This window comes from Benincasa hispida, chromosome 4 (assembly GCF_027475165.1).
Source record: "Benincasa hispida cultivar pf3 chromosome 4, pf3_genome.v1.1, whole genome shotgun sequence".
NCBI lineage: Eukaryota > Viridiplantae > Streptophyta > Magnoliopsida > Cucurbitales > Cucurbitaceae > Benincasa > Benincasa hispida.
In genome coordinates this window covers 3974641-3993156 of record NC_143481.1, presented here as the reverse complement: position 1 = coordinate 3993156, position 18516 = coordinate 3974641, and the positions used below count along the sequence as shown (strand labels likewise).

General features: G+C 26.0%; 1 pseudogene across 1 annotated transcript; it reads left to right on the top strand.

Moving 5' to 3' along the window:
• The first annotated feature begins 13408 nt into the window (after positions 1 to 13408).
• LOC120076533 (protein SMALL AUXIN UP-REGULATED RNA 12 pseudogene) lies at positions 13409 to 14126 on the top strand (annotated as a pseudogene). Its single transcript, XR_016529259.1, has one exon. The product of XR_016529259.1 is annotated as a protein SMALL AUXIN UP-REGULATED RNA 12 pseudogene (transcript).
• Positions 14127 to 18516: the final 4390 nt, after the last annotated feature.

The window sequence follows — 18516 nt, the reverse complement described above, 5'->3', positions numbered from 1 at the left end:
CACAATGACTTCCAACCCAAAAAACAAGTATATAGACACAATTGTAGATAACTGTCCAAGATGTCAATAACTTCCAACTCACACAATGACTTCCAACCCATAATCAAACGATGACTTCCAAAACACAGTTTGAACACACAAAGCATCATCCAAAACTCACTTAAAATACATACAATTTAACCAACAGCCCTTCTCCAAATTACTTTTTAAATATATAATAAACTCAAATGTCCTATGAACAAGCATCAAATGATATATAGAAACTTATCATAAACTTATTTAAAGTAAACAAAAATGTGTATAACTTTCAATGTTTCATCATAATAAGAATAATCAATTACTTTCAACATAATGAAATGACCTAATAACTTTCAAGGGGCTTAATTAAGAACAAAATCAAGCTTACAATGAAGTCACATAAATCAAGTAAATAGATACAACCGTATATTACTTGCCAAAATGTCAATGACTTCCAACTCACACAATAAGCTCATCAATCCACAATCACACGGTGATTTCCAATCCATACTTTGTACACATAAAAAATCCTCCAAAACTCACTTCAAATACATACAAACTACACAACCATTCTCCAAATTACATTCAAGGGGCTTAACCAAGAACAAAATCAAGCTTACAATGGAGTCACATAAAAGAACATAATTAAGCTTACAATGGAGTCACAACCATTCTTCAAACACATAAAAACTTTCAACCATTCTACAAATTACATTTTAAATACAAAATAAACTCAAATATCATATGAAAAAACATCAAATTACATTATAAACATAAATACCCATCAACGATGATGGATTCTACTACGGATTCGATGGTTTCAAGTACAAATCCGACAGTGGCAAAGGTGCTTGGTAGTTTCGACTTCCGGTAGTCTATGAAGACCTATGAGAGTGAGACTGAGAGATGTGACAAATGAGGATATAGAAACAGAATAGAGAGAGATGAGGAAGAAAATCCACCTGTAACGGTAATGTGCGGTGAACGGAAGGCTACCGAAGGCATGTTGGCAGTAATGGCGGTGAACGAAAGAGATAGAGAGAAGAAATAAACCCTGACGAACGACAATGAAGTTTTGGGTTGGAAGAAGAAGAAAACCAAACCCTAAAAAATGATGCGGCAAACGAAGAAGAAAAGGGAATTATAGTGCCATATGTCCCGCCTAATCAATTGGGCTTGCGACAAAGGTAGAAAGAGACGCAATTTGCGACTAATTGAGGGTTAGTCGCAATCTAGGCCAACGACTTTTCCCACATTTCGTCGCATAAGTGCGACTTAAATGGTAATAGTCGCACCTTAATATGCGACTGTTACTTTTTAGTCGCATGAGCTATGCGACGAACAAGATTTATAGTCACATGTTTGCAACTTTTTAATGTATTAGTCGTAATCTTTGTGACGAAAAATGCATTTTGTCCCTAGAAATGTGACGATTTATTTTTAGTCACTAGCTTTTCGTCGCTAAATGACAGATTGTTTGTAGTGGTTTGACATATAAATCATTTTACAAGTATTGCAAAAATACTCTCATAAGACAAAAAAAAAAAAATCAAACCAATTTTTATTTACATCAACTAATCATACAGAATAACCCATCTAACCCTATAATATTTGGATACTAAAAAAACTTATATAGGACAAAAGGATGCCATTCATATTATGTTTTTTTTTTTTTTTTTTAAAGAAACAAATAAATTACATCTATTAAATTGAACCTTATCTGAAAACCAACCATAATATTTGACAGCCACATACCAATTACTCCTTTTTTTTTTTTTTTTTTTTTTTTAACTAAAAGAACTATATATATGTTGATCGATTTTCCATTTTTAAATGAATGATCTTTTATGGACATTTTAAAAGTTTTATGTAGGAGCACATGCAATTACAGTAAATTCTGCAGAGTGCATATAATTTGTACGAATGGTTAATAAAAATCAAATGATAAATGTTAATCATTTTAGTCCTCACCCCAAAATAAATAAATAAAACCTTGTACCATTAAAATGTTCACAGTACCCTCAGGTTTTAGGACTTACCCACCCCCACACAATGTAGGGTCCCCTGCCCTTAAATCTTTCCCTCTCCACCTTGTACCCCTTTTCTCCCCCACCCTCCCATTCTTTTTACTATAGGAACAGCATTCGGTTCTTTGCTCTCTCATTTATATATCTTGTCACTATTCTCTCTTATGCTTCTTTCTTTAACTACTACTTGAAAGAGGTGTGCAAATCATGGAGTTTCATATCAAAACTTATTGACAACGAGAGGAATAGTACCATTATTAGATAAGGACCATTTTTTATTTTTATGTTTTGCGAACCTTTACCAAAGATGTTGAAGATATTCATGAATATTTAATATTGATATCGAACTCTTTAATTTAAAGATATATCGATACATTCACATATATTTTCATCTTTGGTTATATCACGCTAGAAGGTAATGGAACAAATAGTGAGGTGCATTTCAAAATATATGTAAATATTTTTATTATGATATAATCACAAACATATACTTGTTCCACTCTAGGGTTTCTACTTAATAATCATCATCACAATTTTTTTAAGGCTAATTATTTTAAATGGTAAAATTATTTAAAATATTTTCAAGTATGGCAAAATATCACTAATGAATCGTGATAAGCTACGATAGACGTTTATTACTGACACTAATATATAGCTATCACGATCTATCGTGATCTATCACCAATAGATAGTAAAATTTTATTATATTAATAAATAAGTTTTTTTTTTTTTTTTTTAAATTTTGAGTTTGAGTTTCAAATCATTATTAAATGTATACTAGCAAGTATAAATTATAATGAAATGGTTCTTTTTTTGTTGGTTATCTATGATAATTTCTAGGTTTAAATACTACTTTAATCTTTTTACTTTCAATTTTGTTTCATTTAAATCTATACATTTAAAATTGGGTCACCATTTTTATACTTTTACTTTTATTTTCACAAAACAAAATAAATCAATTTTTAAAATATGAGGACTAAAATAAACACTTTGAAAGTATAATGACAAAAAAGGAAATATTTTAAAAGTACAGATATAAAATAACCAAAATGAAAAGTAGTATTTGAACTTAATTGACTATATATATAAAAAAAAAAAAGCTATTTGAAAATATTTTTATTTTTTAAATTGAAAATAATGAACTTGTTTTTATATTCAATATCAAATACAATTTAATCCAATAAGCTTTGGGGAAAAAAAAAAGAAGAAGAAGAAAGAAAGAAAGAAATGAATTGGTCAAATTAGAATGTGACACGTCAGACAAATATGAACGAGATCGTCATGAAGAAACCAAATTTCACTAGGTTTGAATTTGAGCACGTGGTCAAACTCTGTTAAGGCATTCACACTAGTTTAAGTTTGAATTATAATTTGACTAAAAATAATTAACAAGTTGAAAATATTATATTTTGAACTCGAATTCTATTTGATGCTAGATTTATTTATTAATTTTTCATTTATTTTTCTTTAAAAGAAAACTTTATTTGAAGTTTGATCCTCATTGTTCTTTTTTTTTTTTACATTAATTTGTTTTGCTAAAATACCAAAATTGGAAGACTAATTATATTTTGCTTCTGAACCTAGCTTGATAATGCGTGCAATCTATGTAGTTTACGTATTTTTAGAATGTTTATGGTAAAAGTTAATCTTGAAAAAGTTATTTTTACCTCTAATTCTACAAATATTTATTTGAAAAATTTAGACTTCTATCAACGTCTATCAATTTCTATCACTTATAGACTTCTATCAATCTCAATAAAAAAAAATTAAAATTTTGCTATTTTGTGTAAATAGTTTTCATTATTTTTCGATCTTTGAAAATTCCCCTATTTATTTTAGTTCATGAACTTGAAAAGTAATTAACTAATTCGTTTAGTTTTTTTTTGCTGACATAGTGTGTTTTTAATACACATATTTGAGGCCGACATTATTATCGATATCAAACTGTCAATGTCAAAATTGTGGTGAGAACTTAAATAATTAATGTTTAAAAATTTTATATAAATATATATATTATATAGTACAACAAGTGAAGGTATAAGAATTTGAATCTTTAACTTTAAATAAATAAAGAATTACATATTAATCATTGTGGAGCTATGCTTTTAGATTTAAAAATAAATAAATTTGGGTATATTAAAAGAAATATGATAAAAATTCAGATACTAAAGTAAAATTAAATTTGTTAAAGAATCAAAATAGAGTTCATCAACCAAAATTTGATTGAAACCATGTCTTTAGTACTTTACTATATATTTATAGGTAAAATATTATATATTTTATTAATATTTTTGTCGGAAGTTCTAAAAATTCAATTTTCTCTGCTGTGACAAAGATATTTGACTATCAAATCTTTCCCCTTGAATTTCTCTTATTAATATATCTATTTTTGGAATCAAATAGTTTTCCTACAAATTGATTTGAATTCAGTCCATTCCCTTAAGATAAGGAATTTTGTACTTTTGTTATTACCTTTAATCCAAGAAAAATTTCTTCCATTATATAATTATTTTTTTAAAATGTGATTGGTTGGATTTTGTATTTATTGTGATTAGTTTGAGTAAATGGGATAATAAATTGATTTTTTAATAGGAAAAGGCTCAATCAATCCTCAAATCATTATAGAACTAATGATTACTTTATTATTATATTAAATAAGATAGGTTTGAAGTTGATTTTAGCAAAATTAAAAATGATTTTAAAAGAAACTTAACCCTATTTTGTATTTTGCAAAACCATCGTTTTATTGAGAATATGTAGATTCAAACCGTGAGCCTCGTAGTTATTAACATATTTATATGTCAATTGAATTATGTTCGATTTAACACTTATCACGTATTTAAATGAGTGATATATCTTTATATTTGACCTTATTGTGCCTATAGATTTGAGGAAGCCAAAAACTTACAATGAAACTGTATCAATCTCCCTTTATTTGGCTATTAAATAGTATTTTTAACCATTGAAATGCTAATTTAGTGTTTTTAATTCTAAAAATTAATTAGGTTTTTTTTACCATCCAGAAAGTTTTTATATATTTTTTTTCAGTTTTTACTCAACCTTAAATCTTAATACAATTAATCATTCTAAAAAAAAATCTTAATACAATTAATTAACTAAGGGTATGTTTGAAAATGATGATAAAATCGTAAATCACTGTTTGAGAAAGTATAAGATTTTATGATTCATTAAACAAGAGAAGAAGTAGCTTTAGAAATAAAAGTTAATCTTCTGCATGAAATGCTCATAGCATGCATCCTAAAGATAGGATATTGTGGCTCAAAGCATTGAGAGGTAAAGTTTATAATTTATTAGTAATTTTCATGAATGCATGGCTTATACATTGTTTAGGAAATGTTAGTAGAAATTTTTCTCAACTCTACTTTATTTATTGAAATTTCATTTTTTGACCCTCGCAAACTACTTTACTTTACGTTGCAATTATCATCGCATATTTACCATCATCCATTACATGATCACTCACACAACCACCATCATTCACGCACTGTAGCTGTAATTAGTAGGATAGATTAAGTAAATCCACATCATCGCATACTTGAGGAACAATTAATGTTAAGATCGAAATAACTATTTCATCGCATAATTAGGCGTAATCCCTATGTTCGATCTTGGACTCTTCTATACTTTGATTGAGCTTGCACTTGGGTTCAATTAGATAAAACAATACGTTTATAAGTTTAAAATACACCCTTGTATTCAACCCTGAACTCTCCTGGACTCTGATTGAGCTTGGACTTGAGTTCAATTAGATAAAATAATGCGTTTAAAAGTTTAAAAGACATGGTTTAAGATTAATTTTAATCGCATCACACAAAATGCATCAATATATTAACATATTAATTGGATAATTTAATTACTAGAACAATTATTCTCTCTTTGTACTAGATATAAATTTTTTTAGAACATTAAAATACAACTTGTTATATTATCTAACTTAAAAAAAAGTTGATGGTAACTATAATAAGATTGTATAATATTTATTTATTATATGCTAAAAATCACTATTTAAAAAAAAAAAAATACTAGAACTACATGATTTTACGAGCATTGCACGTATTTTTTGACTAATATAATCAAAAGAGTCAAAATAATCGTACTTTTTTCAATGCTTAAATTACAGGGATAATAAAAAATCTATGGGCATAAGAACCAAATTGAAATTATATATATCCAAATTTATAGTTCAACATTTAAAAAATTATAGAAAAAATATCTTTTTGATCTTTGAGTTTTGAGGAATAGGTTCTTCTAGTCTCTCATGGGCTCGTGTTTTAAATTTGTCAATTTAGTCTCTAAGTTTTTAAGAATGTGTTTAAGAGGTCTACCAATAAAACAAAAATTAATTTAAACAAAAGATTGATTAGATGCCGAAGTGGCCAAATGAGTTGGAAAAAAACTATTTTTTATTCTGTCTCTATCCCCCTTCATCGTTCTCCCTCTCTTATTCTCTCTCCTCCCTTACCATGACTAATCTTCCAGAAAATTTTTCTAATGAAATTCATAACTAAGTTTATGTTTAGGTTTCTAAATTTTGTGTTAATAAATTTTAAAATTTTATTTTTAATGATTTATTAATGACATTTTTTAAACAAAGTTAAAATCTGCTTTTACTATTTGCTATAGTTTATACTATTTTACATTCATAATTTTTTTATTCTTTATTACAGAATTTACTATTTCATTTTTAAACTAAAATAGTTTAAACTTCAAATACATACTATTATAACCCAAACTAAAATAATTTACCCCAAACATAAACTATAATAACCTAGGACTATAATAACCAACTTTTTGTTCTAAACGCTCCTTAACAAATGAGGGTTATAATAGTATGTGTTTGAGGTATATACTATTTTGGTTTAAAATGGAAATAGAAAAATATTAATGTAAAATAATAAAAACCGTAGCAAATGAGGGTTTTTAAATAGTGTTAACTATAATTGAGGAATACAAAATAGGCTTTCTACACATGAAGTTCTAAGGGACTTATATTTCTTCAAGTTTTTACTTATTTACAAGAATATCTAACTTTCTTAAAAAATTACAATAAAATTAAGTTCAAATTACCATTTAGTTTTCAATAATAAATTAAATATATTGTGATGATAAACCAATAAGTAAACACGTTTATTTGTTTTTAATAAAATATAGAAAGTCAAAATATCCGCGGCATTTTATTAGCCGGTGGGACCTTACTGCCTCCACGTGCTTCTCGGAACCTTCCATTTTCACTTTTTTTTTTTTCTTTTCTTTTTTTAATCTTCCTAATTATTTCTATTTCATGGCAGCTGGATAAAAATGGAAATGACAATAAATAAACAACATAAATTAAATATTTTCTTTTTCTCTTTTTCTTTTTATAAAAGCTCACTCGTATTGGATTGTAGGGGGCGACCCACCACTCCCTATTCTCTCCTCTTCTTTCTTTTCATTTGTCTTTAATATATCTTACCAACTTTTTAATTTTTATTAATATCAACTCCCTTAAAATTATTTATCGTCACCCTACTAACAAAATTTTGTTATATATTTATTACTCGAGAAAATTATATTGATAATGATCGATGTTACAAATATAATATCATTTATTATTGTATTAATATGACACTAACAAGAATTTATTTAGATAAGATCTCATCGATCTATTTGACACATCATGGTTCACACGGTCATGAAATATACTATTTTTAAATGATATTATAGGTTTGTCTTAAGATACATCCACTTGATAGGAACATTACTACATCCCATTAAGTCAGTTCAATTGAACCTATGTATGATGGCATTTTCCGTGTCATGGAGTCGACTTTCTTTGTTTAGGATAAAGTGCTCTAGTACTTGATTAAAATTCTATCTTTAAAACTTTCATATTCATCTTTTTTTTTTTTTTTTTTTTTTTTTTAACGTACAAGCTTTTTGGCTTAATATATAATCCCCTCCTTGCACATTTCACAAACTATTGTTAGGTTATAATATTATTAATAAACAAAAGAATTTATTAGCAAATTAATGATATATTTTTTAATCAAAATACTTCAAAATTATAAAATTTTTGAAGCACACTCGTCTTGAATAATAAATATTATGAATTATGGTCTTATGTAACACATGCATTTGTCACTATCATTTACGTAAAAAGAATTAATCTTTTATTTCTTTTAGTGAATAAATTACATTAATTAAATTGATGAAAACTAAGATTGTGAACAGCTTGATTTTGATTCATGAATGTGTAAAAATCCCCCCGTAACAAAGAAAATGGAAGAATTCATTAAAAAGACAACCTCAAGGATAATGTTTTTAGTTTGTGGGCATGAGAAATGAACAGTCATTTTCATGTACCTCTTAAGAATATTTTATGTTAGAAAAAAAAAACCCCTAAAATAGTGAATTACTAGGCTTCACTATATTAAAAAAATCTTCCATTGCCATGTAATATTTTAATTTTAAATTTCACTATATTAATCAACTTGTTTTTTTCCCTACTTATATACCTTTTCTTTACATCCTTTATTTATTAAAAAAGAGACTTGGTTAAGTTCTATGATTCTTTTAAATAATCAAAAAATAAATTATTATAAAAGTTTAAGAAAATCATTTTTTTCTTAGAAGACTAACAAAACTTTAGATTTTGTAATTCTTTAGTTGATGCACTTTAATATTTAATATTTGAAACAATTTCATGGATGTACTTTCAAATTTATAAAAAAAAAATTAATTATTGTACTTTACAATGTACACAAGTTTAATCTTTTATATTGAAAAAAATATATTATTGAGATTTAACAAAATTTTCTTATATGTGTAGATTAATAAACTGGTTAAGAATCAAATTTGATATAAATTATAATATAATAAAATTTGACAATAAAGATTGATATGATTTATCATTAAATTGTTACAAATTTTGAAAATAGTAGGATTAAATCGTTACTAAAAACTAAAAAGTGATTTTCAACCTTAAATATAAGAATATAGTTTACATTTGAAAAATGTTTTAAGATACTTCTTAAGTTGATTTTTTTTAGTATAAAAGTTGCAAGGTGGGGGATTGAACCGCTGATCCTCTAGACTTGGAATGCATGTCATTACTATTAAGCTAAGTTTACTTTAACACGTCAATCTATATTAAGTTTTGTATGTAGTTTAGTTTCAATATTTTAAAAAATTCCATTATTGCCAATATATATATCATTAGGTGTAATTATCACCGTATAACAACCCGTTGATGTGCAATTAGAAAAACAAATAACTAAATAAGAATAAATAATATATATCAATAATTATTAGCTTTCATTATAAGAAATAACGTATACAATAGCCAACGAAAAAAGCTATAATAGATAGTTTATAGTTTTTCTTAAAGATCTTGACAGCTCATCTTATTAAAAGTCTAGAATTTTTTATAACGTTTTTGGACAACTATAATGGATGCTATAATAGAGTATGAAAACATAGCTTATATACATTGCTACGAAAACATTTTATAGTCTTTTTATTAAAGTTATAATATGTTTAAATAGCTAAAATAATGTGTTATCTATAACTTGTAATAACATTTTTAACGCTATAATATAGTATTTATAGCTTCAATATGATGCTATAATAAAGTATTATAGCTTCAATATGATGCTATAATAAAGTTATTTTGTCTTTTCTAATTACTATATTATTGCTAGCTATAGCTTTTTGATAGCATTTCTTTTTTACTATATAAATTTGTTATAACTTTCACTCATAACTATAAAAGATATTAACTTTTATTTTAACTTATATATATATATATAATTTACATTTTGTGCTAGAAATAAATTCACTTTATTGTTAAAATATAACTCAAATTAAATACATTTTGATAAAATTCAATCAAGTACTCATTTTTAACTAAATGCACACACATGAAATACTTCATAACATATTAAATAACATAACTTCTATCATAATTGAAATTTTATAATCTATTTATACTAACGAATAAGGAGATTTATGATACCACTCCCAATACAAAAATGCGACAGCTGACGAAAGGTCTACTTTCTAGATAAAACTCGCAAAAAAGAAGACGAAGTTTTAAGGTTTAGCTTTGTTTTTCATTTTTAGAGAAAGAATGAGGAGAAGAGAAACTAAGAAAAACAAAATAAGAGTTTTTACCTTGGCTTAAATTTGGTTGGCGAGCGTCAATTTAAAAAATTTTGGGCAGCCACAGTCAATTTTTTTGTTTAAAGTTTTTCCGCTTTTTTTCATTTTCACTTTAAGATTTTATAGCATCTTTCCTAAAATGCTATAGCTAGAGGCTATAAAAGGACTTATTTCTTGTAGCGTTTGAAATATGATATTAAATTTTCATCAATATGTTGGCATAATTTTCATAATCATTTCCTCATTTTTATATGTTCAATAACGACATGAATGATGAATTGGCAAATTCATTAATTATATCGTAAAAAAATCTATAAAACACGAAAAAAAACAAGCAATAAAATGTCATTAATGTAAACATAATGTAAACACTAACATTTTAACTTGTCTAAAATGGTAGAATGTTTATTTACTAACTTAATTTTTTTTAATTTTTTTGTTTTCATATTTTTTTAAAAAAAAATATTCATTGACATTCAACACTTTATCAATATTTCTATCGACATTTTTGTAAAGTCGAAACCTCGATATATCTGTTCACATCGATATTTCTAATCTTAATTTGATGTATATAGGAAATCGAAGAGGGTTATCATCAAAGTTTGAAAGAGACAAGGGGTTGAAGAAAGGGATAGAAGCTTGAAAGTGTGAATCCATGATAAGAGAGGGCCCCATTTGTCCTTCTTAAGGGCAGCAACACCTAGTAAATTGAAATAAATTCGAACCATAGCTTATACGTATTACATAGTTTTTTTCCCCTTTTAAGTGCTTCATTTTCTTAAAAAAAAATTTAAAAAATTAAAAAATATCAAATTATTTATAGAAATAATAAAAAAAACAAATTGATAAACTTCTACGAGCGCCTATCACATAAGATCAATGATAGACTTCTATCCCTTTTTATCATTGATAGACATTGATAAACTTCTATCAACTTCTATTAGTTTCTATCAATGAAATTAATTTTTTTTATTTTGTATAAATAATTTCGTATTTGGAAAAATCTCCCTTTTTATTATTTTCAAGAAAAAAATGTTTTTTTTTAAATTTTTATTTGTTATGATCGGTTTCATCAAGATAATAAAATTAGGGGCCAAATTCTCATAAAATAATTAGAGACGAGGGTGCAAAGTTCCTAAAATTTTGTAACTAATATTTTTAGCTAGTTGTGAAAATTAGAAAATTTGTAGGGGCTATTAATTAATTCTAATGAAAAAGAAAATATTCTTTAAAGTAATTTCGTGTTGGTCAATGAACTGTGATTTAATTATTTCTGTTTTTAGTCCATTAACATTTATTTAATAAATTTTGAATTTCATCCTCAAAAATTTATTATATTTTACATTTAGTCCCCATATCAATATAGTGATATTGTTGTGATGAGTCATGTGACACATGTAGATAATGAATAGAATTGCATGATTTTCAAATAAACTAGACATAACATTTATTTGGTAGGGACAACGATTGAATTTAATATGAAGTTTTGGAGTATTAAAAATTGTGATTTTACAAATTAGAGGAGGACCACCAAAATAGAAAATTAATACAACTTCGTAGTATATAAATTAAAATAAATACTATAATATATAATTTAAATTAAACCTAGTAAATACTATAATATATCCAACTTTTAAATTTGTTAAAATAAACATAATTCAACTGACATGTAATATCAATATCGAGATTAGAAATTTGGTCCACCATTTTATATATTATAAAAAAAAAATTTAAAATTCAAAACGTTGTACTTAAGAAAAAAGAGTTACAAACTTATTGTAATATTTACTTGTATGTATGTCACTCATTAATTTTTTTAAAGAAAACCTTGAAATTAGAAAATTGATATTTTTTACTTTTAAAATTTTAATTAATTATAATTTTTTTTAGAAAAACAAAAAGAAAAACTTAGTTTAAAAAAATAGCTATAATTTCAAAAGTGATCTTCAAAGTGGATTGAAAAATAAAGAAAAATAATAAATATACATAAATTTTAGACGTCGAATAATACAAAAGTTTTACCAATTCCATCAAATGTAGATTTAACCGCAACTCAAGAAAACAAAAATTATAATATATTTTTCTTTCTTGAAATGAAAATTTAAGAACATGTTTGATAAAAGAATCTCAAAAACAGAAATTTGAAAATAATGGATTAAATGAAAATAGAATTTTAATTTCATTTAGATATGTCTGATAGCATAATTTAGAAATTGGATTCTAATTTAAACAATTATAAATTAGTTGTAGTTACCACGAAATATTGGTTAACAATAGATTATTATTAATTTATTTATGAACATGTTTTATATTAAAAATAATTGTTATTATTGTTTTGTAATATTATATAATTTATAAAAAAACATTTGACATTTTAGTCCCTATGGTTTGGAGTATGTTAAATTGAGTTCTTATGGTCTATAATTAGATTTTGCCCTTTGTGGTTTAATAAAACTTTCATAATAAATAGTTCCTATGTAAGAGGATTTAACAAATCATAGAGACTATATATGAAGTTGTATCAAACAACAGGAACTAAATTCTAATGTTTAAAATGACTATCTTTATCCCAACCATAAAGACCAAACTTGAAATTTAATCTTATTTAATTTATAATACATATTTTAATTAAAAAAATTAAATTTGGTTATAATACGATATATTATATACCTAAATATTTTTATCTTTATTTAATATAATTCTTTATTTTAAATTTTAAGATTCAAATTCTGGATAAAAAAAACATAAAAATATTAGTTTTAGATTGTCCATTGTTTGGATCATAAAATTCAAAAACAGTTTTCAAAAATAAAATTCTAAGTTATCTGGTTAACATATATTAAGAAATAAGGTAAGTAAAAGGTACGAAATTAACACAATAATACAAATAATAAAAAAAAAAACACTTTTATAATACCGTATGGAATAATTTATATTTTTTTTTTATAAAGAAACACAAAATTGGAATCTATATGATTATTAAACAATGAATATACGGTGTAAGTTGTAACAAAAATAATAAAATAATGAAAAAACGAAAAAGGAATACGTGTTGGACGCTACGAAAATATTAAAAAAAAAAGTGGGTCCCATCATCGTACACATATGGCCTGTCCTTTGCCTCCTCCTCCACAACCCCACATGATTTTGTTCAGCTTCACACACTCTTCTCTTCCCCCATAAATAACAAACCCCTTTCCCCCATTTTCCTTCGAAATCATTCTCAAATCTCAAAACAAAAATCAAAATCATTATCAAGATCATTTCATTTTCTCATCCATGGCGGTTTCCACAAAACTGACGCAGACCGCGGTGGTGAAGCAAATCAAGAAACGGTGTTCTAGTTTAAGAATCAACAAGAACAAGAACACTCACCTCCAATGCGGCGGCGGAGACGAGATTCCGGTGGACGTTCCCAAAGGACATTTTGTGGTGTACGTGAGTGAGAATAGAAGCCGTTACATTGTGCCGCTCACGTTTCTGACCAGGCCGGAGTTTCAAATTCTTCTCCAATTGGCTGAGGAGGAGTTTGGGTTTAATCATAATATGGGCCTCACTATCCCTTGTGAGGAGCAAGTCTTTCAGTCTCTTACTTCCATGCTCCGATAAAACCGAACCAAATCGAACCCAACTTTTTCTTGTTTAGACTGTGCATCTAACAGGTCAGTTGTCATATTTAGAGTTATATATGGAGAGAGATTAATTTCTCTTCTGGAGAGCGGTTTTCGGTTGTTATTAGTACATTCATCGAAACTATGCTCGAAAAATCATTGGAAGAGGTTGGAACAATGTGGTAGATGATTTTAGGTTAAAGTATTTTAAATCTGTATCGATACATTATTAGAGATATACAGGTTCGAATCTTTATCCGAAAATCATTACCGAGCTTATTTAGTGAAATTTTACTCTCAAACACACAAAGTACAAAATTTGTCTTTTATTTCCCTTCTTTTTGTTTAGTTTTCTTGTGTCGTAAATTCTAATGAAGTTTTTTGTTCTTTTAGTTTATATATATATTCTTTTGTCTTTCTTTAGTTAATTATTTAAGTTCTTTTCCATAACGTGGGAATTGATTTCGTCGATGCCGTTGATCCGATAATCAAATTTAGCTTTGTTGGTTTCTAGAGAAAAACCAAAAAGATTAGCTTTGTGTTAAAGAGACAATTTTCTACTAAAATAATCCATTTATAATAATAATAATTCCATTTTCTTGTTCGAGATCAATCGCTTATAACTAAACATAATTTCAGATATTATTAAGATATGAACATAATATCTATATTTCAATTTATTGAAAATAATAGTTTATCTAACGAATCTTTTCATGCTAATACAAACATAGTTCGACAAGTAAAGACACCTACTGACTACTTTTAAAATTATCTTAAAATCGAATGTTCAAATTTTTATTCGTACATATGTCAAAAATCTTACAATTATTATATATATTTATAATTAGTTTATGGTAATGATATTTAGGGGGGGGAATATGGTGGTATAGGAATGATTAACATAAATAATAAGAACAAAAATGCAAAGAAGATTATGATGAATGAATATAATTGAAGGGGAAATAATTGGATTAGGTTTAGGTTTAAGTGAAGAAGAAATGGGAATATAATTAAAAATAAATTACGTTTTTGAAAAAAAAAATAAAAAAAATCCGTACGATCAGCACAGAGTGGCTAAGACAGTTTTACGCGCTTCACCAGTTGTCTCTGTCTTCTCTCTCTCTCTCTCTCCATTTAGATTGGAGACAATAAAGCTGACATGATAATACTCAGATGAATATATATTTCTCTTTAGTTATTATTATTTAATTATTATTTATGTTTTGTTTGAATAAATATGGTGTGGGATTTATAATAATATTTTTAATTTTTTATAATCGAATCAATTTTAGACTTTTAGTTAGTATTTTTTGTTGTTAATTTGATATTTGAAGAAGACGGCCATGTAAGAATTGATGATTTTGAAAGGTAAATTTAATAAATAGGTTAAATTGATTAATTTATGCTAATTTAGAAACTTAATTGAAATAATCATGTCTTACTCGATATTTTTTGAATATGAGGAATGATGTAAATTAATATAAGTACAAAAATTTATTAAATTATTTAGACCCGATTTGATAATCGTTTGGTTGTTTTATTTTTTATTTTTTTGAAAATTTTAAAGCCTATAAACACTACTTCCACATTTAAATTCCTTCATTTATTATTTACTTTTTACCAATAGTTTAAAAGATGAAACCAATTTTTGAAAATTAAAAAAAAAGTAGCTTTTATAAACTTGATCTTATTTTTGTAATTTGGATGATAATTTAATCATTTTACCTGCTAAAGATGTATATCATTGTAAAAAATTAGAAAGAAATGAACTTAATTTTTAAACATAAAAACGAAAAAATGAAATGGTTACTAAACAAAACTTAATTATAGTTAATACAATATGTAGAGGTTTGTATAAATTAATTGATTTTTTCTCATTATTATTATTTTAATTTTTAAGAAAAAGAATCATTTTCTTGAAGCCTAAGATTTTGCATGCAATTTGGTGTGAAATCCTCTCTCTACCCTTCTCTCTCTCTTCCTGTCCATTATTCAATATTATATACACTAACTATGGGTAAAATAATAATAAAGTAATAAATTAGTTATTTATTGGTTAAATGGTAAAAAACACTCTCAAACTTTTTTTTTATTAAAAATATACATAACCTATTATAAAGATTTCAAAACTATTTGGAAGAGTAGAAAATTTCGAAAGAACAATGTAGCGATATTCAGATCTCACTTTTTATTTTAGGTCACCAAAATATTCTTTTAAATCTAAATTTTATCCAAGATTTTAATGGATTTCTACCCAATCAAATAATAGACAAAAATAATACTACAATTTTTGAAAAAATATCCAAGATAACATCAAATTTCTTAATAATTTTTAAAATTTATAGTATTACTTTTGACCTTTGGGAGATATTTGGAATATTATTTTTAAATGTGTGGCTTTCCCCTAATATAAGGGTAATGTACCTATATGGCTATCTTGGCCATATAATGTATGACCTAGCTATTTTATTTTTGTCACAAAGAAAATTTCTATTTCACGTGCATGGATTTCTGTAGTTATGAATGCCATTTTCTATTTCTTTCATAATCTCCACCTAATAATTTATTCATGAAGAATGGCTAATGTTTAAAAGTTATTTATGATAATTTTTTCTTCGAAAAGTCCAAGATTATAGATAATAATTTCAAATGTACATTAATATACAAATAATAATAATTTCTATATCAAAGAATAGATTACTAAAGACAAATTCTTTACCTTGGCAGTTTCCGAAATTTCGTTAAGAGGGACTTTACTTATAATTCAATAAAATTAATTTATAAGTGAGTAATTTATTTTAAACATATATATAAATTAGGACCTACATTAGAGCTTACATTTGATTGGCTGGATGGTATATGTACTTATCAGCCTTTTGGTGTTTGGAGTTAGAAGACTAACAAGTACATAAACCATCAGGCCAAACTGATATTTTATTACTTGTTGAGTTTTCTTTAGATATGTTATTAAAATATATATATATATAAAGTTGACAAGACCTCGATCCATACTAAATCCACTAGCGACTCTCTATTTACCTTATTCATTCTCAACTATCATATGACATATGAACTAAATAGTCATATTTTAATTTCAAGAATGTTCATCTTTCACATCTTTCAAAGTTTGGGGATAGTTAGTCTTCTTTGTGGTTTTTGATCTGTTGCAAGTTTCTTTTTTTCTAAGTTATTCGTACTCCGATTTCATGTCTAAGATTAAAGGGTAGTTCTAATGTCAAATTAAGGTTTAATTAATCAAACTTTATGTATAACAAGCACATTGGGTGTGTTTATTGAGATGACCCTAGCCAAAGCCTATGCCCTTCCAAATTGTAATTAATTTTGGTGTCTTAGCGTGTGGGGCTGCCAAAACATCCCCTTCTTCTTAAATTAAAACTGACCCATATGTTCTTTTGGGTGGACTATATTCACGAGGAAAAGAAAAAAAACCCATCTTATCTTTAATTATTTTAAGGGTAGAAAAAAATACAAAAGAAGCCAAAGAAACATAATTAGAATATATAATATTGTCCATATCTACCATTATATTTAAAATATAATCACTAAAATTTAGGTGATCCGTAGATCTTTGACAGCATAGAAGTGTATATATATTTAATGAAAGTTTTGCTATAAGAATTTATTTTTGAACGATAAAATCTTCAAATAAATAAATAAATAAATATTTCACTTTCATTTTTAGAAGTGATTTTGGACTAAGGAGCATAATCAATCTAACTCAAATAAGATAAAAAACCATAGAAATAGAAAAATAACTAGATCACCTGAACCAAAATAGCAATGTCCTACGACAAAAATAAGCCTAGGAGAAGGGAGGGCTTGAGCCTTATGCTCGGCCTCAACCAAGATCGATGTTAACCCTAGCAAAGTGTTCTATGCATTGCCTTGACTCAATGAGAGTTATGGTTAACTCGATTTAAATCCAAAATCCTATTTGGAATGACCTAAACTCTCTAGCACTATAAATATATGATGGTTTTAAGACAAATAAGTCCATTCTCATTCTAAACTCAGCTTCTACGATTTTTTATTCTTTAACGTAAGCGTTGATCGTATGGTCACATTTCTCTTTATTTCACAGATGATATTATTAAAGTCAAATTCTAGATTTTGACATCGAAACTATATTTATTATTTTTATTGGGCAATCCATAAATGAAACACGATAAAAAAAAAATGAAATTAAAACAAAAACAAATGGCAAACTTTCACTCTGATGTTGTAATTAAGATTTTTATGTTATTATTCATCTTTTCTTTCATTTCTTTCCTTTTTAAAAAAAGAAATATTTTGCAGCCTAGAACTTATTTAAAAGTATTTCCAAATTTGAATGGAAAACGTAGATAACAGAATCCAACTAATATTAAAATTTATCTTGTTGTATTTTAAATTATTAATTGACTTTCTTGATCTTGAAAATATGAGTTTATTATTAATATAAAACATGCCTTCAAAATTAAAAATTAAGGTCACCCATGTTGAGAGATAGAACCGTCATACTATATTTGACATGTTGATCAATTACACGTCATATGAGAAGAAATTTGCACGTTTTTTTTTCCAAATCCCATAATTATGACCAATCAGATTTCAAGAAAACTAAAAAGAAAATGCCATCAATCATTTGATTTGAATACAAAAATTATATCCCTATATTAAAATTTTCAAATAAACATTTA